The sequence below is a fragment of the Malurus melanocephalus genome, unplaced genomic scaffold (assembly GCF_030028575.1).
Source record: "Malurus melanocephalus ecotype Western Australia unplaced genomic scaffold, MMel_1.1 scaffold_161, whole genome shotgun sequence".
Taxonomy (NCBI): domain Eukaryota; kingdom Metazoa; phylum Chordata; class Aves; order Passeriformes; family Maluridae; genus Malurus; species Malurus melanocephalus.
Window position 1 is genome coordinate 1220261 of NW_026623393.1, and position 25116 is coordinate 1245376.

At 38.3% G+C, this 25116-nt stretch overlaps 1 long non-coding RNA gene across 3 annotated transcripts in view; it reads right to left on the reverse strand.

Annotated features, from left to right (window-relative positions):
- LOC130576912 (uncharacterized) overlaps positions 1-19161 on the reverse strand; it is a 45320-nt gene extending 26159 nt beyond the window's left edge. For all 3 annotated transcript variants that reach the window (XR_008965721.1, XR_008965720.1, XR_008965722.1), the window contains exon 1: positions 19035-19161. This is a non-coding gene — a long non-coding RNA (uncharacterized LOC130576912). The remainder of the gene's footprint in view (positions 1-19034) is intronic.
- Positions 19162-25116: the final 5955 nt, after the last annotated feature.

Consider the following 25116-nt stretch of genomic DNA (forward strand, 5'->3'; position numbering starts at 1 on the left):
TTCTTGTTGGTTTAGGATTTTTTTTTGTATTTTAAGTACCCTTAATCCATCTTATATTGGCTTCTGTTGCCTTCCCTGACAGAAAAGGTGCCAACAAGATGGTTCATTCTTGACTCAGCCAGCTACACATATTAGCAATTCTCACAGCAGTTGCCAAGTATAACTGTACATCCTYCTCTTTGAGAGTGGCTGTAATTTTATTTTTCCACAGCAGTTGACATTAAGTGTCTTCTGCGTTTCCTGCTGCTCCTGTTCACATGTGATAGTGGTTAGTGTCAGCTTCACTATCCCTCCATTTCTTCTTCTGTGTGAGTCTCTTGCCCCTTATAATTTTCTCCATCAAAAAGAATAAAATAAATCCCTCTTTTCTTTTACAATTCTGTGCTTAAATTTGATGAAAGGCATTTTGGTCTCTGGATTTCTGCTTCCRGCTCTGCCACTGATATAGTGGCCTTTTGCACCAGTCACAGGGATGAAGCCTCTGGGTTGCATTACAGGAGCCTTGTCTGTGGTATAGTGCTCTTTATGAAAGCARAAACCCGAATTATGTGTGACTTCAAACACATGATCATAAAAGCTTTTGATGCTGTCCATCCCCAGAYAGGCAAACAAGCACTGTTCATAATTGTCATGCATTTCTGAGAGTTTTCCTATTCTGTGTTGGTACAAAACCAATAGCAAATGACCCCTTCGCAATGTGCCTTCTGTGTCCCTTTCTTCAGAATCACAGTAACTAGAGTAGAAAACTTCTGGGAACTGGAAGTAATCCTCTGTGTCATAAGACAGATCTCTTTTTCATCAGTGAAAGGACACAAAAAATGTACATTGTATGCATTCATCTGGACAGCCATTCAGATAGATGGGACCTAAGAAGGMTACTCAGCATATTAGGAACTCTGGACATAACTGAAACATTCAAATGACTTAAAAACTTGCTAAGGAGCTCTCATCAGAGAAATGTCCAGCAGCYCAAGAAAAACTTTTCAGAAGTCTAATCAAGTCTTTCTCAGCCTGTCTCATATTCATAGAGAAGTAAGACAAAAGGATACAAATGCACAAAATTGGTGTCTGACTGGAAGAAACAAGTTATTATTATTTTGACTCTTTTTTGTTTTACATTTCTGTATTATTTGTTGGATCATAGATCTTTTTCTTTCTCACACCTCACACTTTAGCATGACAACCTCAAAGCAATTGCTATATAGATTATATTAACAAGACTCACTCAGCAATGCAGATTCAGTAGAACAAAAAATGAAAATGAAACTAATGAAATTCAGAAGAAAAATCCCAGAACATGACAGAATTGCTTTGTTTCCCAAATTGCCATCAATGCAGTACAGGTATGGAGAACTAGGGAGCAGCTATTGCAGTGCAGCTAATACAGAAAAGCTCTTCTTAGAACAATGTAAGCAGTGCTCCCATACTCAGAACGTGAGCTGTCGGTGGGAATTAATGTTCATCAGACCTTCCTCATCGCCTGGTGTTTCACTACTGGGCTGACCCAGAAGGGGTACTCATGAAGTTTAGGGGGAAGGCAAAGCACAGAAGAGTGTAACATATACAGTTTAAAGAGAGCATTATCAAACTAAGTTGTCATTTTAACTGCTCTTCAGGGACTGCAGTGGAATCTCAGTCYCTTTTTAGTGAATGGAAGCTTTGCCTGCAACATTAAAAACTGAATAAGTACTTTTGACTGTTTGACTTGGCTCTTTTTTTCCCTCTATTAATACTACCATTGTTTTTAAGTGTGCCAAGGCATACAGGGTTAACAATATCTCCACATAATGCGATAAAACTGATACTGAAATAGTGTCCCCTCGCTGTAGGAGGAATCTGCAATCAGGACTTCCAAGCACATGCAAAAAATAACTCTTGGATCCGTCTTCTTGTCTTCCAGTAGACTTGGCAAGAAAGACAAGCCATATGTGAAGCCAGCCATATATCAGTTATGTGGTCTTAGATATTTGCAATAAAACAAAGGACTTTGCTGTCAGCCCTCCTGATTTCGTGAAGACTTTACAGCTCACAGCAATGTCCTTTATCAAAAGCCACAAAGCTATACTTAGACATGTGCATTTCTTAGAGAAAATATTCCCTGAAATAGCTATTTATGATTAATTCCATCAGGGAAAGGGGAAGACATGAAAGGGCCTACTACAGTAGTTTTCAGCCATGCTGAATGCATCTAGATATAAGAGGAGTGTAAAAACAATTAATAAGAAAAGCCGTAATACTGAGGGGTTGAGGGAGAGTGGAGGAGTTAAAGTACACATGCACAAGACAGTAAGACCAAGAAGAAAATCTTTGTGACAGTGATGTGGATGCCATGGTAAATTAAGTGGAACTAAGACTTCATCCCCGAATTCCTCCTGGCCATTTATTTAGACATTATTAACTGGCAGTTTCATACAGGGATTGTGTTAGGAGTGGGTTCAAAGGAAGAATTTTATAGCAGTRCTTCTTTTCCCAGCTAATTCTGGGTGGACAGCCTGCACACGAGGAACCAAAAGGAAGGCTGGGGAATAGTTCAGGGTGAGCCATGAAGTGAGGTCACGAGCTAATGAATAGCTCACACCCCAGACGTGCAAAACCATGTGGATGTGAATGGCCCTGTGTGCGTGATTACTCACATATGTGGAGTTCAGTGTGCGCTCAAGCTCAGGAAGAGAACTGGTAGTTTTATTTGATGTAGTGGTAAAAGAATTCAGGGAAGGGGTTTTAAAAGTGAAGTGAGGTGATTATGGCACTGTTTTTCTGAACTTGCCTTAAAGAAAAGGCTTAAGAGAAAGGAATTGTTACAAAAAATAATGGGGTTTATTATACAACAGCAGCGATKGCTTTGGTAAAAAAAAAATTGTGTGAATTTCAAGACTTTAATAGACAATTGCTGATTTTTTACTCAAGTTTTATTAACTATTACATTATAAACAACAGTAAAACCCGAATTGACAGATTAACATTTCTATTCACTTTGAATTACTTTTTTATAGTGTACTTTCTGTGCACACCCTAAGTTTTTAAATGGTTTGAGCTTTCTAGGTACGATTCAGTGAGTCAGTTCAGYCTGCTCTATGTTTTGTCTCACTGGRATTAGTGGCTTACAATGTATGTGTTTAAGGACCTTGCCATGTCATCCMGATTGTCGATTTCCTTTTCCTTTATGAAATTTAAGATGGAAAAAGCCCCAAAACTGACTCTCATCCCATCTGAATTTTTTATCACACTATATGACATCTTTTAAAAGAACCTCTTTAATCAGTTTATGGATTCAGATAAATGAAGAATGGTGAGATATTTGCTTTACAATGAGTATCTCTTACTAATGTCCTGCTCAATATTATTCCGTCTCTGTTGTCTCCGTACATAAAGCCTAAGGGCTCCTATTCAGGGATAGTGCTAAGCTAAGTTTAAAATTTATATCTCTAGACAGGGCAACAAATTCTATTATACAAATATTTGAAGCTATCACAAGGAGAGGAATACTTTAAAATAATTCTTCATTCAGAAGTTGCACTTGCAGCCCTTTTCAGTTACTTTTCATTATTTCACCACCAGGGAACAGTTTAAAGGAATTATTATACTAGCCATAATATTAAAAATGAACCCTGGAAGCCCACCCCCATCCCAATAAATATAATTTAACATTCATTGTTGTAGAAATATGTAACAGACAAGACAAGAGAGTTTTTCTTTTTTTTTTTACTTCTCACAAACGTATGAAAATATTAGCAAATGTTCAGATCTCCACTACTCAAAATATTATGGGTCAGATCCAAGCAGAGTGGAGAGGTCAGTGCTCCATCATCACAGCTTTAAATCATTACAAGCTGTAGGGCATAATAGCCTGTGAGGGGACTTGGTTAAAAGATGGGAAGGAAACCTGGAAAAGGTTAATTATGGCACACASAGCACTTGACAGCTCCCTTTCAATCTGATTCAGCTCAGCTGTGAATGCCATTGTGTCCTCGGCACAAAGATCCTGCTCAATGCCACGCTCCTTTCTGTCACCCCAAGGTTGGAGCATGGCTTGCCCACAAGGATGCATCCCAAATCCAAATTCCATGTGTTTTCCAAAAGGTGCACCTGTTTTGCTGTGGATCTGGTGCTTAGAGCTTCCTGTCTGGAGCCTTAACACCAGCAACTTGTTTTGACAGTTTGGGTTGTGTTCATTAGAAAGCCCAAGGATTTATTAATTTTCTTGGCCAGGACAGAGGTAGGATAGGGGAAGAAGCACAAAAACTTAACCCTATGTCTAACTGCCTGAAAGGATGTGAGTAATTCCGATCCACCTAACTGAATGTGGGTTCAAATTAAAGAGTGATTGCCCTCAAAACTTTGCACTGCCGATTGCTGGACTCTCCTACATATTAAGAGAAATCTTTCAAGCAAATGTGTCAGTGGTGTTGCTTTCAGGAACCCAAATATCCTGTTATATACATTTGGATTCAGAGGACTTAATTCTAGAAGAGATTATTCTGCATTATATTGATGGTTTTATTTCCAAGATTAATTTTCTTGAAAAAGGTGTCCTGATTTTGGCTGGAAATTTCAAGTCATGACCATGCCTTCTAAATGCTGCCAGCTTTCCAAACATTTCCTGATCAGAAGACCTGAAAATAGAACTTTATTTTTTGATTCTCAAATAACTAGGTTTTGTATTTGGAGCCAAGGCTCCAAATATATTTTGTGTATATTTGTGTATATTTTTCACAAATATTTCACTGATTTTTGGGAAGACCTTTACTTGAGCAAAGCCATTCCTGCATTAAATATAAATAACCAAGGAGTGGAGAGCCCATGAAAATACAGACCTCAGTTATGAGGCCTTTTTACATAAAAATGTTGAATTAAATTGCTTTGTCTACACATTGAAAGTGCCATTTATTCTTTATATCAAAGTAACATCCACAACTTCTAAACTCATCGTGCTATGCACAAAAACACAGAACAAAAGAATTGTCCTACCTCTCAAAATACTTTGCTGCAAGAGCAACAAAGACTCTTTGTTTGCTATTTAAGCAAGATTGGTGGACATCATCTCTAAGCAGAAGCTCTGAGATTCAGCCTGTTCTATCCTTTTCCAAACATATAAATGCATATTTTCACAAGTCTGCTGCAGCAAAAGGACTCTTAAAGAAAASAATCAAGCAGAGCAAAAGGAAAATATTACTTTATATTAATAACAAATGGAGTGCACAATGCATTCCACATACAAAGGTTACCCTTTTGTGGAGCTGGAAGCCAAGGGCATTTTAAAACTTAAAGATCTCTTAAATAAACRTATTGGTTTAAGTACAAGGCAAATATTCTTAGCTCAGCAGGTAGTTGGTATCTAAATCACATTCAGACTTCACACAAATACACATGTCAAAGCATTTATCTAGTAATAAAAAAACAACTCTTAAGGAATGCAGTTCAGATAGGGAAGTGTCAGTTATTTTGCACATTTCCTATTTCCAGCTCATTAGTTTCAGCTTTTGACAGGGGTGGAGCTGAAAGAAATCCTGTAGAGGTTTTTCTCTCCTCCCAATTTCACATGAATAAACAGAGGGAGGGAGTCCCCTGCCTGTCTGCCAGGCTCTTATCTATCATATTTAGACGCTAGATGCTGTCAGATTTTAGATAGTGATGCCTGTAGGTATTGCCAGTTACTGGGAAATTAAACCTGGAATAGAAGATAGTCCTTTCCTTTCCCAAACCGACTTTGCTTTCGGAGTAGGTTTGGACATCCTTCAAAAATGTTGATGTCCAGACAAAGGTGACAGGATTATATTTCTGTCATTCATTACTTGCACCTGATTTTCTGTTTCCTCACTCTCTCCTTGGTGTCTCAGCAGCACTCCATCTGTATATTTTCTTTCACCTACATTCTTACATTCCTCTCAAATCCAGTTCCTCCCACTCCAGAAGCAGTAGGTGTAGATTTACACTGCTGATTTTTGTTTAAACTTTCCTCATGTAAGACACCTCCCTGAGTATTAAAATTCTTCAAAATTCTGTGTTTTCATTTTAGACCAAATTTTCCTTGATTCCMCCCAAAATATTTTTCAGGAAATGTAGATGTTCCTCTAGGGACAAGGGGCAGTGAACATAGGAGAGATTTCTGTGCAATTTTAATCCTTGGAAAACGTCCCTGTGATCACTAACAACCAGATTAGCAATTAYCACCCTTGTGCTAGAAGTTACACCTCTGTAAAATGGCATAAAATACCACATGGGCACAATTTTCCCTCCCTGAGGTGAAGCACATCCAGCCATCAGGAACTCAGAATGGAAGTATGTGTGCAGCCAGGCACTATGCTTCAGCTGAAGGTYGGCAGTAGATCTGCCACTACCCCAGCACAGTCTAAACACTTTGATGTAGTGTTTCAGTGATGTAGCTTAATATCACACCCACACGGTTTATTTTTTCTTTCATTATCTTACCTGCATAGCTTCTGTCCTGATTTGTTTCAGTAGAAACCTTTAAAATAACCCCTAAAACCAACATAAAATGTACGTACATATTTCTGTGTGCATGTGTTCATGTGGATATTTATGTGTAGGCAACTCTGTGTTTGGGTTACAGAGGGCAAACACAAAAATATGGCATGTCCCTTTGAGTCAGAGAGATCTCAAATGTTATTTTATACATGTAGGAATATCCACACCTGTGGATCATCCTTTGAAAAAACTCACTGCAGATCTTGAGGTGTTTTTATTGCACTACACATGAAACATCAAAGAAAAATGGCTTCCATTTGAGGGTCAGATGGAGCTTTAGTTTRGTTCTAATTGCCTTCCAGATTTGTTAACATCATTCTTATCCTAAAGTTTGTATGTTGCTGAAGAGAAGCAGATTTATGATTTCCTTTAAAACCACTCACCACATAGGGATATAGGTGTAACAAATGACATTTGTCACTCATTTGTAGGATGAGATTATTGTTGGCATTAAGTRGTAAACAGCATCTACAAAGGCTACAGCCTGTGTAATTTTTCTTTCAGGCTCAAATCTCAAATTTGTTGTGTGGTACCRTCATAAAAGGGGTGCAACTTTGTCCCAGTGTTTTGAGCAGTTACTAAATATGGCACAGCTGCAGATCTGGAGATGCTCTATGACTTTTCTCTTTCATACACCCAGGTGATCAGGAGTCTACCCATTGTGGCTGATGAGACACTTTTGAATGCATGAATGCATAAATAGACCCAAAAGTAGATCTATTCTTACGAAAGAAAAGTTCTGGTAATGTAAATTTCTCTTTACTTTAGAGTAAAGCACAGACAGAAGCTCATCAGTCACACAAGATTATTACTAGGGATTTTCACAAGGTCATGCCAGGATAGGACAAGAGGAAATGGCTTTGAACCATCAGAGGATAGATTTAGGCTGGATATAAGAAAGGAATCCCTCACTATGAGAGTGGTGAAGCTCCAGCACGAGTTTCCCAGAGACGCTGTGAATGTCCTATCCCTGGAAGTGTTGAAGGCCAGTCCAAATGGCATTATTAAATGAGATTATTAAATACCAAAACAAAGATGGAACCCTAAGTTATTTGGTGCCTTCCTTGTTTGGAACTTTCAACTGTACTGCTCAAATTGGGAAACTAGCAGTAGTTAATAGGAGAGTAAGTCACTTACACATGACAAAATTCAGTTTAGAGCCCATGAGATGGCAAGATGAGCCATGTCTCTTAGGTGTTTAAATACTGGGTTGCATGAAGATGCTGATCTAACAGTACCAGAAATACAATCCTGCCGCTGTTGATCATTTCTCACAAATTCCCAGTTGGTTGTTTGACATGCAACTGGAAAAGTTATTGTTTTTCTCTTGTTTTTTTCCTTCTCTGTTAGCTGAAATAGCAAAACCGTAGCATCAGTGTTGTTTGAAAATATATTTATGTTTGTTTTCCCTATAAAAAGAGATAATAATGTTATGTTCCAATAATATTAAGTTGCAATGTTATTTGCAAGATTGCAGAGCTTTTAATTTTCTGATTATTTCCACAGTGGGAGTTTCAGCTCAATTTCTACCAAGACACTTCTATCTGTTTCGGTTATTTTTTTATTACAGCTAGAAGCAACAATAATTGCCTTTAGTGTATGAAAACATGACTGAGGAGACAATTGTTGTCCCTAAAGAGTAAAATCATCAGCATACATTTTTGATGTAAAATTTTTGTAAATTAATTGCAAGATCCTATAAATATTATATTTACAAAAATTGTGTTGTCTGCTGTCCTCAAAGAAACAATCTTTTTTCTATTTTTTTTTATGCTTCATACACAGTGCATTTCCTGAGGCAGAAAACAAAAACATGGAACAAAATATTAGCCTTCTACTTTTGTAATTTTACATTCTTCTACTCTTTTTTTTCAACTCTAGGTTTGGGGTCTTTTCTAATATAATTCTGGACGCATGCAGGGAAAAAAAAATCAGTAACATTCCCAGTAATCAAGCCTCATTTACGATGTCTTCTTATTCAAATGAAAACAAAAAAACCTACATCTCAAAGTATAAGGCAGTGGATTTGCATATAATTTGGTCATAAATCAAGAAAATAATTCAAAATACTGAAAAATATTGTAAAATTTTAAAACATTTTTTCTACAATTTCTATTCAAAAATGATAATATGAAATCTTTTTTATTTTCTCCAATGAAAAAAAWTTAATTTGTAGTACTGTCATCCACAGTTATATCTTGAAAAAATTATCTGTCGGGACTTCTAATGGAATTATCCTCTTCAGCCACTTCATGGAGGAACTTGACACACTATCCAAGAACTACCATTGTTAAAAGAAAAAAAAAAAATAAAAAAACCAAACCAAACCAAACCAAACCAAAACCAAAAAACAAACAAACAACAAAAAAAAAAACAACTACAAACCCCAAAACAACCGACCAAACAAACAAAATCCCAAACAGAAACAACTGGATTTCTGGATTTTGATTTTTAATCAGACTAGCATCTTTTCAGCGATGTTAACTCACAGTGTGGTGAATCCTGTGTAACCCAGATATGCAGAAGTGTCMCATGATTTATAAGTACATGGGACAGCACTCAAGACACATATATTATCTCCTTTTCCTGTTGCTGGATTTGAATAGAGRCACCATAAAATATTTTAGAAAAACAAACTCAGGGGCTTTTAGAAGGAGATGGGCAGCTTTACAACTAACATCAAGAACAGTGATTAGTTATCTATTAGAATAGATATTCCAGATTTTCCCCAGTCAGAATGGTGGCATTTACTTTGCAGCAGGCAGCACATTGTACTTAAATCAAATAGTGCTAGCAAATTTGCTGCTAGAAAAAAAATTGTAGAAAACCTAGGAAAAATCATTATTTGGAAATCATACTTTCATAAGATCTAATCTCCAGAGATGATTAGGGATCAGATTGCACAAACAACCAGAAATATCTGAGGACATAATTTCATATGTCTTTGACAACTTCAGAGCAGATCAGCCTGTGATTATTTACTTATTTGTTTATTTTTGAAGCCACAGTAGCAGAAGGTGCCTTTCTGAGCTAGTGAGAGCACCACATTTTCTCACAAACCAGTGGAGACTGGTGAGATAGAAGGGCTCCAGCACTGGAGGGAACGTGGGTTTTCTCTGGGGCTTGGAAATTCCTCTCCAAGTAATACAAATGAGTAACAGTGCCCTTCCCTGATATAACACCATTGCAARCAAGCTCTCAACATATTTACCAACTCTGTGGGATTTTCCAATACTTTGCTGATTAGCCAATAAGTAAGTATTTAATCATCTTTTACTTCAGAAAAGGATCATTGTATCTGACCTGGAAAATACCATACTGCTGACTTCAAACTCCATCCACTATAAACAAAGTACAGCATTGCAGTGCTGATAAACTCTGTATGGAATTTTAGTCCAAAAAGTAGTGAAGTAGTTCATATCTATATCTATCTACATCTACATCTACATCTACATCTACATCTACATCTACATCTACATCTACATCTACATCTATATCTATATCATCTATATCTATATCATCTATATCTCTATCTATATGTATATCTATCTATATATATATCTGTCCACTCTGTATCTATCTGTCTATCTATCTATCTATCTATCTATCTATCTATCTATCTATCTATCTATCTATCTATCTATCTATCTAAAATAACTTGGAATAGCAATATTAGTGGAAGGTTAAGTGATTGTGCTTCATCTATCTGCATGCATATTTCAGCATTTAAATGTGTTTCACCACCAGGAATACGAAAGGGTTAAACAGCAGCAGATTTCCTGTGCCAGATAACTTAATGAAAAACATTCAGGGTGCTTTTTAAGAACAACAGACTCACGCTGTTGGATGGTAATCTTTAATATACTTTTTCTTTTTTTTTTTTTTTTCCACAAGGAAAATGCAGTCAAGACAGACTTTGCTGTAATTCTTCCTAATTGCTCTAATGCATTTTATTTTATTTTAGTGTTTTCAGTTTATAAAAGCAGTTAGCATCAGTTTGTTTCTAGTTTTAATGGAGATAAACTCATTCTTTTCCTCCTGAAAACTTCACAATATGGTTAGAAATGTCAGCAATAATTAGATAAAATGCTTGTGAAAACATAAAATAGAAACAATACATCTTTTTATAATGGAATCAGTTTGTCTGATTATCTCAAACAATGTGCATTTCCAACTGCCCAGGAGGGTCATTAGAGCTTATGAAAATCAAACTCTCTTTTTTCTGCTTCATACATCATGGACAACAATATTGTCTCCAGGATCATTATATATTGCCTGGMTTTATAAATATATGTTAGACTTTCTTGACCTACAATGAACCTGGAGCATGAAATGCATTCAAAAATAAAAACAACAGGGGGAAAGAAAAAAGAAAATCATGTTATTGGCTAAACAACTGTTACATAGAAATTATAAAAGGAAAGATAACCTCACTGAATACAGTACTCATGAGACCATGGTTCAATTCTGTCTTCAATCACAGATTTTCAGTATAACCTMAAAAAAGTCTTTCTACCCTATGCACAATGAGGGCTATTTGTCCTTTAGAGAAATGGTTGTGACAGCACTCCCTTCTGAGATCCTGTCTAGGTGTGAAGCTTAATTCGAAAGTTTTTTGTTATTCCTTTGAGATCCACTCAGAGAACAGACAAGAGGATCACTTTGCCTTTTTTCCCATTTGTAGAAATGGGGCTAATATTGCTCTATTCTCACTGGAGATCTTATGGATGCAATTCATTAGTGTGCAAGAGGCATTTGGATACCATAATGACAAGGGCCATTTAGTGAGCAAATATCTGGATGGAGTAGGAGGAATTAAGGTACAGGTACCACTTTACTTCAAAAATTGTTTAGTATGAAAAATAACGGAAGTCAGATAAGTTTATCATATGATCAATTATTATCCTGCACTCTAGGAAGATGGAAAGCTGTTTCAAAGATGACCTTTACACCTGTTTAGTTTGTTTCCCTGCAGGTGTTGCAATATGTTTGCTCTGCCCTGTGGTTTAAGCACCTTGCTCTTTCTCAGTGATCACGGGTTTTCAGTCTTCACTCCTGCAGACTCAGCATCACCCAGCAGGATGGAGCTCTAGGAATGGCACTGCTTTATTTTGAACAGSGTCCCATTATATCAGCTGCCAAAGTGCTCAAGGAAAAATTGAAACTTACAGCAAAATTGCAAAAACATGCTACATTTTCATTAAAAAAATTATGTTAGTACCTTTCAGCTTTTGAAGATCTTTACCTGTACCTGGAAAACATGGTTTAAAAAGGAAAAGCATTATAGAAGTAATCTGCTATAACCAAATCAAGCATTTCTCTTCAGTAGCAGTAGTGCACGTATGCTCTTGTAAATACAAGCAAATGCCTACCAATAATGAACTCTCTGTATTGGCTGCAATGTTCTAGCCCAAAGCAGACATGAGGCTTAAAACTATTTTTAAATCACATGAAGGAATTAATAAATAAAATCCTTCTGCTACTCCAAATTTGCAATGAAGCAATTCCTTTCAGCCAAGCCTTCAGTATAATCCACTGGAGCACCTTTTCACTATTGGTGAATGCAGCATATTTTCCCGGGTTCTGTAGGCATTCTATAGCTGCTGAGGGTTAGATCTACCTTATCAGAGGAGGGGAATGCTAAGGAACCAAGGTCTCTCCATCCTGCTCACACTGACTACTGCCTAGGCCTCCCATGGCATGAGAGAAGCGAGAAGTTGCTCAGCCTCCCAGTTGCAATACAGTCTAGGATGCTCCAGAATAAAATGCTAAAGCTTTCTCATCATCCTAAGACTAGGGGCTTGTYCTTAATTAGCAGACAACAAAGAACATAGAATCACAGAATTCTGGGGAGGCTTTTCTAGAGTCAAGCTTACCATGGGGGAAGAACCATTTTCTAATATCCRAATAAACCTCCCCTGACACAACTTCAGGCCATTCCCTCAGAATGGCCTTCTGTCACCACAGAAGAGAGATCAGTGCCTGCCCCTCCTGAGGAAGCTCTAACTGCAATGGGGTCTCCCCTCAGCCTCCTCCAGGCTGGCGAGACCAAGTGACCTCAGTCACTCCTCACACGGCTTTGCCTGCAGGCCCTTCACCCTCTTCATTGCCCTCCTTTGGACACTCTCCAGTAGTTTAATGTCTTTCTCATATCAAGGTAACCAAAACTGCACACACTATTCAAAGTGAAGCCATAAACATATTTATGTTTAGTTTAGTTTATTTTTCATGTTGTTTTTCTCCTCCAGAAATTGCTGAGGACTTCTTTTAGTCCAATAATTCTTAGGCAGTGACACTTCTCCATCACGGTCACAGGACCAAACTTTATTTCACTTCTAYGCTCATTTATTTCTTGTCCAGTGAAACAAAGATTCAATGCCAGAATAAGCACAGATTTTGCAGATTGGAACGGCAGAGCAGTCACACTTCTCTCTCTCATGTCTTCTACTACACAACACAGCACAAGAAAGCAAAGCCCAGGGAAAAGTAAACCAGAACTGAGACCCGAAGGCTCTGTAGAAACCATTTTCAGACTTCATCATTGGAATAAAGATTTGATAAATAATCAGTCAACAGCTCAAATGCATCAGAAACAAAAGGACAGATTTGGGCCAAGACACAGATCTACACATGAGGCTTCCACATGGTAAATAGCCAATGTTTGCAGATGCACACAAGAGCAAATCTTGGAAGAAATCTCAACAGGCAGGGCAGGCCAGTTGTCGTCAATCTCTGGGACAGACTGAAACAATAACGAATGACACAGAGGGATGGGAGATGAATTTTCACTTTGTGTTGGTACCAGAGTACAAAGGACATATTACAAACTCCTGAGAAGCTGATTGTCCTCAGGCCCCTTCTGAAATCTGTGACTGTGTCAAGACTCCCCCATCAGTGTTCTCTGCCATAAACATCAGCCTGTCTCAGCACACCAGCCTGCTGCTCTGTATCTCTGTTTTTTTGAGAGGGTGAACCTCAAGAAGCTCAAATGTAACATTTTCTCATCAGCTTAATTTTTCCATGTCATGTACTTGCTTCTGATATTTTCCCATTTGTGTTATTTGCTTGCTGAAGCTTCTCTATTGATGGAGTTCAATAAATGGTGTTTGCCATCAGAGCAATTTGGTTCTAGTTCTAATTATAGCAACAAGCTGCTTCCTTAAAACATGTTATGGATGTTTCATTATTTTAAATTGTTATCTTCTGTAATAATTACAGAAACAGTTGATCTTTTCTGAGAAGCCAGCAGCTGCAAATTCTCCCCTTTTCAAATGTCTCATTTTAATAGGTGAAACATCAGGTAAAAATCAAATCAAATTGCCCTGAAAAAGATATGTAAGTTACAACACATTGCCTCCAGATTCCATAGGGTTACACTATTCAGGGGTACTGAACCGTATCCCTTCGTATAGATCATAACAAGCCGTATGCTGCACAGCTCAACTGGGAACACACAGCCCCTAAATAAATCACACAGCAATGGCAACATTGCTAATAGTACTATCAGAATCAAAGGACGCAGGGTGATGCATCTGAGAAGAGCCTGCATTATTATTCTGTGTGATTTGTTTATGGTACTGTTGGAGAGATCGTTTCTCCCTCGTCCTTTCCCCAGTCCTTCCAGATTAACAACGGGAAAGAAAACAGAAGAACTCCAGGAACAGTCTGGAGTAATCTGTAATCTACAATCCTAAGAAACTACAAGAAATTATAAGTATGGTACTCTCTGCAAGGCATTTCACTAAACTAACTTACTCCTCATCTTTATTCTGACACAATTCAACATTTGAACTCCTTTCAGTTTTCTGCTGTCATGTATTTCTAGCCCCTGTTCACAGTGATCCCTGAATAGAACGCAGCACAGCACACACAGCAGTTACTAAGACTGCTAACATACATAGCATCAAACTTTTGGCCATATTTGCTCAAAGACCTCTGCCTGTTTTAAGCAGTGATGGAAAATTGCTCTTATTTATAAAATGCACAGAAGTCTGGGTGTCCAATAGARGTTAAGACTTTTTCTCCCCACTAGAAGAGTTGTTAATAATCAAGGAGGAAAATTTCATATTGGTGGTGACAAATATTCTATCAGTGATGGGAAGTTCCTTAGTGTTTCTATAACATTTAAAATTCATTTGAAGAAAACATTAGGATTTTATTCATCTATTGATTTATTCCTTTGTTTAGAAATGGCTCTCTAAGGGTGGGAAATAAGTTGTATGACCTTGTGGATCTCTTCTCTCCTAAATCACTGACACTGTGTCAAATCCTTTCCACTATAAGGCATAGAAACATTTATCTCATTTAATCATGGAGCCAAATTTTTTTAACCATTACCTCTTTGCAGTGATGAGGACTTGGCCCAATATAATTTGGAAGATAGAGACTCAGATTCTCAAATAAAGTATTGACTGCAGATTAAAACTTTTTTTTTTTAAGTGGCAAAAATAAAAGCTAGATAACATTGAGATACTTTTGAAAAGGGGTTTTCAAAATCCCTGAATTGTTCACATCAGCCAAATAAGACAGGGGTAAAAAAAGAAGAAGAAGAAAGAAAAAGAAAATAGATACTTAAAAGAAGAGTGAGAGGAAAAAAAAATAGGAAGGAAAAACCAAACTACAGACCCCAAAACCTAGAGCTCAGCCAATCAATTCAACACTCTCCCCGAGGAACCAATGTACAAAGAGTAGTGTAAACTAGGAGTTTATAATTAAAGACTAAAAAAAAAATCAATAGCACTCACAAACATGTTTCAACCGAAAAAGTAAGATTTTGCAATTATGAAACACTTAAAATAATGCTTAGATCAACCAGATAGTTACAACTGTGGTTTTCTGTACTCCTCTGTCATTTTCCCTTTCTTACATGTCCCTCCCACTTTGCATCAGACCAATTAATATCTTTCCTTCCCCAACAGCTCTCTAGATAATTCACAGAAGCATTTGCTGTGTGGCCTAGAATTAAACAGAAACTATTAAGCAGTCAACTCCTATCTCTTCTGTAGAATTAATGTCATGTTAACTCCCACCATGCCTTGTTGGTCTGTGGTATGTAAATGAGGTATCTTAAAGAATTTGTAAGGTATTCCTCTCATACCCTCAGCAAAGTCCCACAATTTAATCCAGGATGCATCAAGACTATTTTAGTTACAATATGGGARCGCTTCCTTAATGGCTAATTTTAGCCTTAGTAATCTAAGTAGAAACCATAAGGAAAATCCAAAGCTCTTCATATCACAGTAACTGAGTTGAAGTTTTGTTATTTTTGATACTCGCACCACATCTTATGAGTTGCTTTTATAACATGCAGGAAAGAGACCTGAGGAAAAGTTGGCTGTGGGAGGGAGGAGGAGAGGATCAAACTGTGTGACTGAGTCTTATGAGCATACTTTGGAGTCATTTCATACTCCATCCTGTCAATTTTGCTAGAACAATGTGCTCTTATTCTTGGAGGCCTAAGCACATGAGCACTCACTCACCTCTCTAAGTAACCGTGTTCAGGGTCCCATTACATTCCATTATGATGATTAATAGCCTCCAATGCATTTGTACGAAGGCAGTCCAATGCATTGGGAACACTTTGATCATCATCAGCACACGGCTCATCTCCTGTGGTCACATTAACGACATGACTCCAGCTACCATGCAAAATGGCGGTACTGGATCAGTGCAGATGTCATCAGATCCCTGTTCATCCCAGGGACTTAATTTTCTTCCTAAAACACAGAGGTGACATTTGAAATGAGCCTTTTGACATTGCTTTATCAGACAGAGTCAACATGCTAAGGAGCCAGATGTGTTGCCTGTCCTGAAGTGGCCAGCAAGATGTGGCCACACAGATGTGCACTGCAACTGCAGCCACACTCAGAAACAAGATCCTTCAGCACCTCAGAAAGGCAAAAATGGGACAATGTTTAACACCATTCTGATCTGACCAGATTTAAAGGACCATGAGATGCCAGGAGCTGTGTGTCACAGTGCTTGTACAAGTATCTATGCTTTAACCCTAATATGGCTTCTCTTTTCCATCCCAGAGAGCTAGGCTTTCTAAAAATCCCTTCTGTAAAAATTTACGAATTTCTGCTCCCTCTTAGGCAATCGAATTAATAAATCTGCTGTGCACAGAAGACCATGATTTCCTCTTCATGGGCTCCACTCTTTTTCCAGAGCTTCCTCTTGAAAAGGCTAAAGAATTTTCTACTTCACTTCCCAAGACACAGCCAACACCTCYGTGGTCCATGGTGAACATGAAGCATGGTGTAGGGAGTGAAGAGGGGAAGAAGGAAGATTCCTTCCAACTCAGTGACTTCTAACTGATGCTGTGGGTATGATGAAAGGTCATTAGACCATTTACCACCTTTCTGCTTTATGAGAAGAAAATCTGAGCTCTTTGTTCATGAGTAGTCTTTATAAAACAAGAAGGCAGGATGTACCTGTCCAAATAATCTGATGATCTGGAGGACACCAACCTCCATCTGACAACTAAGTTGGAGAGATATAAAGCTCTCACTTTACAGAATCACAGGATCAATCAGGTTGGAAAAGACGTCTGAGATCATTGCATCCAACCCTTGACCTAACATCACCATGTCAACCAGACCAGGGCACTAAGTATCACGTCTGCAGTTTCCTTAAACACCTCCAGGAGCAGTGACTCCACCACCTTCCTGAGTAGCGGACTCCAATGTTTAACCACCCTTCTGTGAATAAATTCCTTCTAATGTTCAACCTGAACCTCTCCTGGGGCAGCTTGAGGCCATTCCCTCTCGTCCTGTCGCTTGTTGCCTGGGAGAAGAGAGCGACCTCCAACTGGCTACGGTCTCCTTTTAGGGGGTTGTCGAGAGTGAGGTCACCTCTGAGACTTCTCCTGGCTAAACACTCCCAGCATCCTCAGCTGCTCCTCTTATGACTTAACCTCCAGATCATTCACCAGCCTTGCTGCCCTTCTCTGGACTCCCTCTAGCACTTCAATGTCCTTCCTCAACTAATTTGTTATCAAAATCTTACTTGTGACAGAATGAAATATTATCATCGTTGTTCCACCGACAATGAATCAGGAAAGGAAAATAAGGCAACTTGCAGAGACCAATAAGAGCATCCCTTCAGAGCCCAGATGGGAATGATTCCCTCTTTTTTGGTGCATAGTTTATTCCAAGCCTTTGTGCACTCATTATGCACTCCCTGAAATCACTGAGCTGCAGGCAGCCAGTCTGTGAGAAAGCAACCATGCATTCAAAGCCTGTGGAGACAAGTTAGTGCCTCTCAAAAGCCACACTTCGCTGCAGAGAGCAGAGAGAGCCAACAGCAGCCATGGTGTCTTTGGTAATAAAAAAGGAGAACAAGCCATGTAGAAGTTATCTGTTAGCACTGACAGTTGTTAGAGACCATGTAACAGCCTGTAATGTATATAAAATTATTGACATCATATGTGTTTATATTTAGGTTAAACAACTATATTGTTTTTACAAGAGAAAACTGTTTCTGGAAACAATAGGCCAAATTGCTTTTCCTTGCTAAGAACAATGATGCAATGCTGCCAGTACCAACAGTTGTTATTACAGAATCAGCTAAGTGAAAACACAAGGTCTTTAGCGACTTGTATCTCACAAAGCACTCCAAGGCATGCTGATGCTGTTTTGTTTTGTTTGCTAGTCAGGATGGGTAAATGCAATTTGTATTTTGCATTTAGCTCATTATTGCACTTTTCCTTGTGTATGCTTCCTCATGTTTTCATTTCTCTTTCATGAGGGCAAGTATACAAAGATCCAGTTCTTGAGAATTTTTCACTATCAGAACTAGTTGATGAAAGCAGAGCCAGATGAACAGAAGAAGGATAATCCTTCTGGGATGTAGAAGGGGTCCAAAGGAAAAGAGAAGGGAATTGAGATGGAAAATATACAAACATACTCTGAACAGTGACTTGCACCATCCCATTAAAAAAAAAATTAAATATACAACTCTAGCATAGTTTACAACAGATCTGCATATTTGAGATTTTTTTGATAGCTAACATTATGATGAGCTCAATCAATTCATATATGCTAAAAGTATAAAATAGAGCTACATAAAGGGCCCTTGCCATTTGCCACTTGGATGCAGTTTAAAACAAAGTTTTCAACTTTTCACCATAGCTGATAAGTTAGAGATTCACCAGATGTGGACAAGATATAGCACACTGAGAGCATAAATTGATTTTATATTTAGGTTTAAAATGAATCTCATTGTCACTGAAATGTTAACCCCTCAACAAAAAAATCTACTGGATTTTAAAAATGCAAATTTTAAGCTCCCATGCTTGGCACAATAATGAAATATACAGCATTCCTTGTTGTCCTTACCTTTGAACTGCAGGTAACTGTACAGCAGTGTTACAGGAMAAAGATACACTTGTGAAATATTCACAAGCTGATGTCTTTGCAGCCCCATGGGACCTCTGAAAAGCTCTTTTTYCCCCCCACATCTCTCTCTTAGACTTTAAATAATGAGGAGCAGAAAAGGTATGAGACAACATGTCTGTGTGTCTCCTTTGAAAAATTTTCTTACATTACCTTGTTATCTATGCTCAAGAGCAGCAGGTATTCCAGCAGTTCAGAGTGTATCCACAGCAAAAACACCCAGCAAAACAGAGTGCCAGTAGACACAGCTTTCAGCTTCAAGTCCAGTCAGCAAAACACAAAACAGATACACGGAGGGAGTGGTGGCACAGCTGAGGGGGGGATGTGTGTGTGAAGGGGTGGAAAGGCAGACTTTTGCAAGCCACTTAGTTTAGGAAATAGATATTTATTATCCATCCGGAAAAAAAAAAAAAAAAATCTCTTTTCCCTGATCTGAGCTCACAAAATCCTTTCGTACAGAAACTTTTCCAACTTCCTTAGTATTACAGCCTGGATCAGAGCCTGAGCACCCCAGAAAGATTAAAGGACTGGTCACTGTGCTTGTCACAAGGATTTGGACAATTCTTTTCAATTTAGCCTTCGTTGTTAACTGCTGAGAAACACCGATACAGGCAAGGATTTGGAGTTTTTGTTATAGTTCTCTATTGTGCATCAGGAAAGGCCACTCTGAACCTGGTATGAGGTGTAAGCTGAGTAGGAGGGATTTCACCTGTTTCCACACATCTGAGTCAGTCTTGAGTATGTACAAGACTAAAGACAGACAAGATTTAGCAAATGAATCCAGCCCGGCATTCCTGAATGCAGRTATTGTCCTTTTCCAGAAGAAGCATCACCTTTTTAATTTCCAGTTCTCTAAGACTTCCAACTATTTTTTTATCCCCTCTGCATTTCAAAGATGCTTATATAACAGGTACTTTCCCACACTGGCCTTAAAAGCCCTTATTCTCTTTCTTTCATTATTTCAACAGACTAATAGTGGTTGCAACACAGGTGACGGTAAATCAAATCAAGCTGAAATGTGGGCCTGACTCATTCTCAGACGATATATGATTTGTTTGCATTACATTATCTTGGAAACCCATAAGTAATGTRCACTAACTGCATGTCCGCACATGGCGAGAAGATAAATGCTCTTAGTCAGTAATATAAAATCTAAATAAAATTACAATCAGGTTTGGATATTAGGATAGCTTTGCAACACCCTTGAGGCATTGCTCTTATCATTAGCGTTATTTGCATTAGAGTAGTGTCCAGAGATCCTGCCTATGATCAGTTTCAAATTGTGCTAGGCTCTGGAAAACGTGGGAAGAGACAAAAGTTTTGAATGCTAAATAGGTAATTACAGGCAAAGAGTGGGAGAAATAAAGGATTGTTATCATCACTACGTAGAGCTCTGAGGTGTGGAGATATTAAATTTTTTCTTACAGTCTAAGCACAGGCACAGAGCAGTATTGGAGTCCAAGTTCACCTTGCATCCAAAGTGTTTGCACACAAGCCCGTGTTTAGGTTCCCACTGGCTTTGTGGGAGTGCTGATAACAGGAGGAAAGATAGCTTGAGCTTGCCTTTCCCCAGCTACATTCCTACCTGCAGCTCGGGCAGCTGGGAACAAGGCTGGCTTGGCTTTCTCGGCCTGAGGCAACCTCCACAGACAGATGCTGTCATGCTGTCCTGTGACACCTTCCCAGTGCTGATCAGGCAAGTTTCCCCAAGTCCTTCCCATACAGGATTATAGCCCTGAAGTGTAGGATGGATGGGCAGGTGAGCACAGGAATAATGAGCTTAAACACTGAATGACTTCACAGGCAATRTGGGGGCATTTCTTGTTTTGTTTGTTTGTGAGGTTTTTTATGTGGTTTTAGTTTTTCTCTCCTCTCTGGGAAGGCTCTATGTCTTCCTTAAGGTCACCAGAAAGTCAGAGCACAGCTAAAAACCAGATACCTGCCTCCAGCTCAGCACCCAAAAGTTCATAATTCATGTTTGAAGATCTACTGGAAATATAGAAGTGACTTGGTAAAAAAATTGGACATATGGTCTTTCAATCAGTAGTGGAAGGGCTCTATTGACCTCCAAGGAAGTTTCTTTTSAAGGTGTCCTGCATGTGCACTTACAAAATTTTTACAACGATTACATAAACACCCATCATAATGCTGGGCTGGTGAAAGAGGGGGTGGATGTTTTTGTGCTGCTGTCTCACCCCRTGTTGGCAGGGATAAGAAAATTACAAGGTGATAAGAAGAGAKGCAGGTGGGAGGAGCAGACATGAGTGCTTGATTATGTACTTCATTAAGCAATGCTGGCCACATCAAATTGTAATGAAGTGTGTGTATATCTACATCATGTTTTGAGTGCCAGGCAATACATTGGCTACCTGACTCTGAGTGGACAGTGAGGGAGATATTTTCAGATGCAGAAATGTTGACTATCCAGGAGAGCTGGATAGTTACCTATTTTTGCCTTTGAAGGCTGTATATGATCAGTTAAGAGCACAATCTCACCAAGTGATCCAGTCACTCGCAGATGTAATTGTGCTTAGATAAATGAAACAACAGGCAGGAGTAAGGCTTGCAGACCTAGACCTAAAATAAAACTACTGGCACTCCAGGAGAGCAAGTTATTTCATCCTGTTTAAGTGCTCTACCAAAAAAGTAAACATTTTCTTCTCAAACGTGATAGGAACTTTAGTTATTATTTTTCAAAACTAATACTCTTGTTTTATTATAACTTATATTGTTCTGTAATTCCATGGGCTCATGTCTAATCCCATATGTAACATGTTTATTAGATGCAATATTTTATCTCTTGGATTCAATGTCTGACACTATAATTTTGTTCTTATTTCAATAAAAGTGTTTCCCTTCTCCTTGCTTTGTCAGAATCTAATGGTTTTCTTAATCACAATAGAAAGTTAGAAAGATTCCTCCCTAAAACACGAAAACAGACTTTATGTGTCTTCACCTTAATCCAATTTGTATCATAAAATCCAGACCAAATAAAGTAACTTTATTATATTAGAAACTGCTAGAATTGAGCTGGGATTTTTTGTTTGTTTGTTGATTGTTTTTAATATATGGGTATGAAATCTCAGTAAATCTGTAGCTCATTGGCTTCAACACCTGCAGCCTTGTGAACACAGAATGAAACATTACCGAATGCTCATGTGATTTCGGGTTTTCTTTGGGAATTCACTATCTGTATGCTTTAATCAAGTGGAGATACATAGGAACTCTTCCAACTCTCAGCTGACAAAAGCACAATATTGGTTGGTGACAACTCAACAGAAAAAAATTCTGCATGGGTTTTCCTGAGTTTTGTGAATTTATTAAAAAACAATATATTCTATACACAATTAGAGTATGAAAGTTAAAAAAGTTAGTAATTTGTATGGTATGTGAAATGTCTAGGAAATACAGGCATTTTCATATAATTTTAACTGTTGTATAATATGTAAGACTCTGAAGGCATCTGAATTCTTGGTATCCAGATCCAGGAAAGGTTCCCACTAGAAACATGTTCCTTGCATGCCATCCTCTGGAACAAAGGGCTTCTTTATCTCCTTCATCATATCTGTGCAGCTTTATTGCTGAATGTTCAGTCAAGCGCCACTGTTGAAAACAGAGGCTGGAAAACCCTGATTTTCTTTCATATTCATTTGCCATACCTTGTCAATATCTGCATAGCTCACCAGTGAATCTGCTTTTCATGCAATCCACCCAAAGGTTACAACTTATAGGTCAGGGATGGGAATTCACTTTGAAATCACCGGGCAGCTGAGCCTACATACATTACTGAAGTGACAGGYATAGCACGCAGTGATGGACCTCCTGTCAGTCACAGAGAGGTCACTTTGGTCTCAGTTGCCAACATGTTTTCTCCCATCTTGAAAAAAAAAATAAATTAAAAAAAGGTCTATGTTTTTTCTTCTTGTGCTGTTCACTAATGTCAAGTGGCTGAAGATTTAGGGCCCCAGAGCTCAGAAGGTTTCCTTAAACTGTGCTGGCTGTTATCTCARCAACAACATAAATTGCTGCCTGAAGTGAGCCCCTCATAAGCTATTCCAGGAGCAATGATGACAAACACATTAACATGAACTGTACTGGAAACAAACATGTCCAGCCCAGTGTCAGGAAAGCCAAAATAAGAGCATGGCATTCTCCTGTTTCATATCTACATTTTTTTCCACAATTGCCGTCAATTTATAAAACCTCTAAAACAGGTCTAGTTTAAAAAWTATCACCTTAACAGACTGAAAGAGTTTTAGTTTTGTTAGAGGTTCCTGAGTCTCACATGCAAGAAAGTTGTAACAGGAATAAAAAGAAGTATATGAGTTTGCTAAAGGTTCTCCTACAACTCTAATTTTAGTGTTATCATGAACAGATCAGAATACCAAATCTAAGATCAGTATTCATATCTCATTATGCCGTCTTTGTCTACTGTGTTAAAGAAATGCCAGAGCTCATCAGATAACAACAGAATATAAACATTGCAGGGGTTAAAGAATCATGCTCTYTGTAGTTATCTCAAACTGTTTGGGCTAGTTTCAGTAAAAGCTTGTTTCAGGGTCCTTAGAGATTAATAAGATCACAGCTCTCCAATTTCTGTGAGACCCCAGAAGAATCTTCCTATATTCTTGCATTTTCCCAACCTACTGAGGTACTTGAATGTTCTATGTATTTGCTCTGCACAGACAAAGGCTGGCTTTTCTAAACAAGGTGGTTTGGGTGACATTTTTTTTGGTGTCAAAACGAAGTCCTTCTTCCACTCAAAAAAACCCCCTCAGAACAAAACAAAAAATCATCCCTAGCATAAAGCAGTGTTAATACACATGAAATAAATTGATTTTGCCAAGGCTAAATTTTTCTAGTGGAGCCTATACTTGAGAACATTCGAGTGCTCTCTTGAGTAATCTCATTGTATCAGTGTTTGCAGGACAGTGCCTTGAATTTGTTTCTATCATACAAAGTTGATATATAAGGAGACAGGATTTAATTGAAACAACTCTAAGGAGTCTTCAATAAATCCTGGATTTTTTACCAGAAAAAAAGAATCTTTTTATAAAAGAAGAATCAAAGAGTATAAGGAATCTTTAGGAGAGATTCTGGTATCAAATGCAACTGTAGTATGTGATAAATGTGACTGCTGTTTATAATAAATGCTTTTTTATTTTTAAATGTGACTTTTTAGAGATGGAAGGATTTGCTCATTAAAAATATTTTTCTTTTACTTTGCATATTGGATTTTAGAAATTCATTCATACCATGGATTTGATGAAGACAAGCTGTAAGTTTATGCAAAGTCTTTAGCTGCAGGAGACCCTGACCTTACAGAGGATCAACTCTTCCAGAGTGCTATTACCAAATTAATACACTTGCTTAAATAATTTGGTGCATATGAAGGCAAGCTGTGGCGATCTGCCTGAGGTTGGCAGCCTTTTCTGTATGTCCCCATCTTTCCTTCTATATATGCAGCTGAGTGTTTATCCCAGTATTTCAGCATAACAGGGATTGAATCCAAAGTTTCCACACAAAAAAGTCTGATGCTCAGGTTCTTCCCACCTAACCTGAGGTAGTTAGTAAACTGAGAAGTATCTAGAGTAATAATGGAAACACTGTTTAAAAACAGGGCTATTCATGCCTTTGTACAGATAAGATTTTTTTTTCTTCTTAAAGAAGAGGGTTTTAGAAATTCTAAATGAATGAAACTGTTTTTGGGGGGACTGGCGRCACAGTTTTTGAGTACCATCATACTTGTACTTCTGCAAGATGGTTTTTTTTCCCCTATAGCTATTTATTGGGAACATCAGTATACAGAAACAAGTAATAATTTCTGATGCTCATTCAGGGACACCAATACAAGAGCCTTTTACCCTTTCCTGCGCCAAATACCATGTTGCCTCAAAAGTTGTCTTTTAGCTTTGAGTAGTGGGAAGTCCTGGTAGCCAAGTTTCTTTGGGTTTTCACTGCCAGGAATGAGTGGTTGAGAGTATGAATAATTCACCCCAACAGGCTAGGGAAGGTAATCATAAATAGGTAGTCCACATCCCCATTTCAGTGGTCCTTCCCTGTGCCTTGGAGTTTTCCTTTACTGTGGAAAGGTGACTTCAGCACCCTTGTCATATGCAAGGGTGATACAGAAGGGTGCACACAGGGGCAGAACTGTCAATACCAGTTACAGTGATGCACATCAGGAACAACACCATTAAAGGCAAAGGGGTGTAGAGGTGTAGCACTGGGGAGA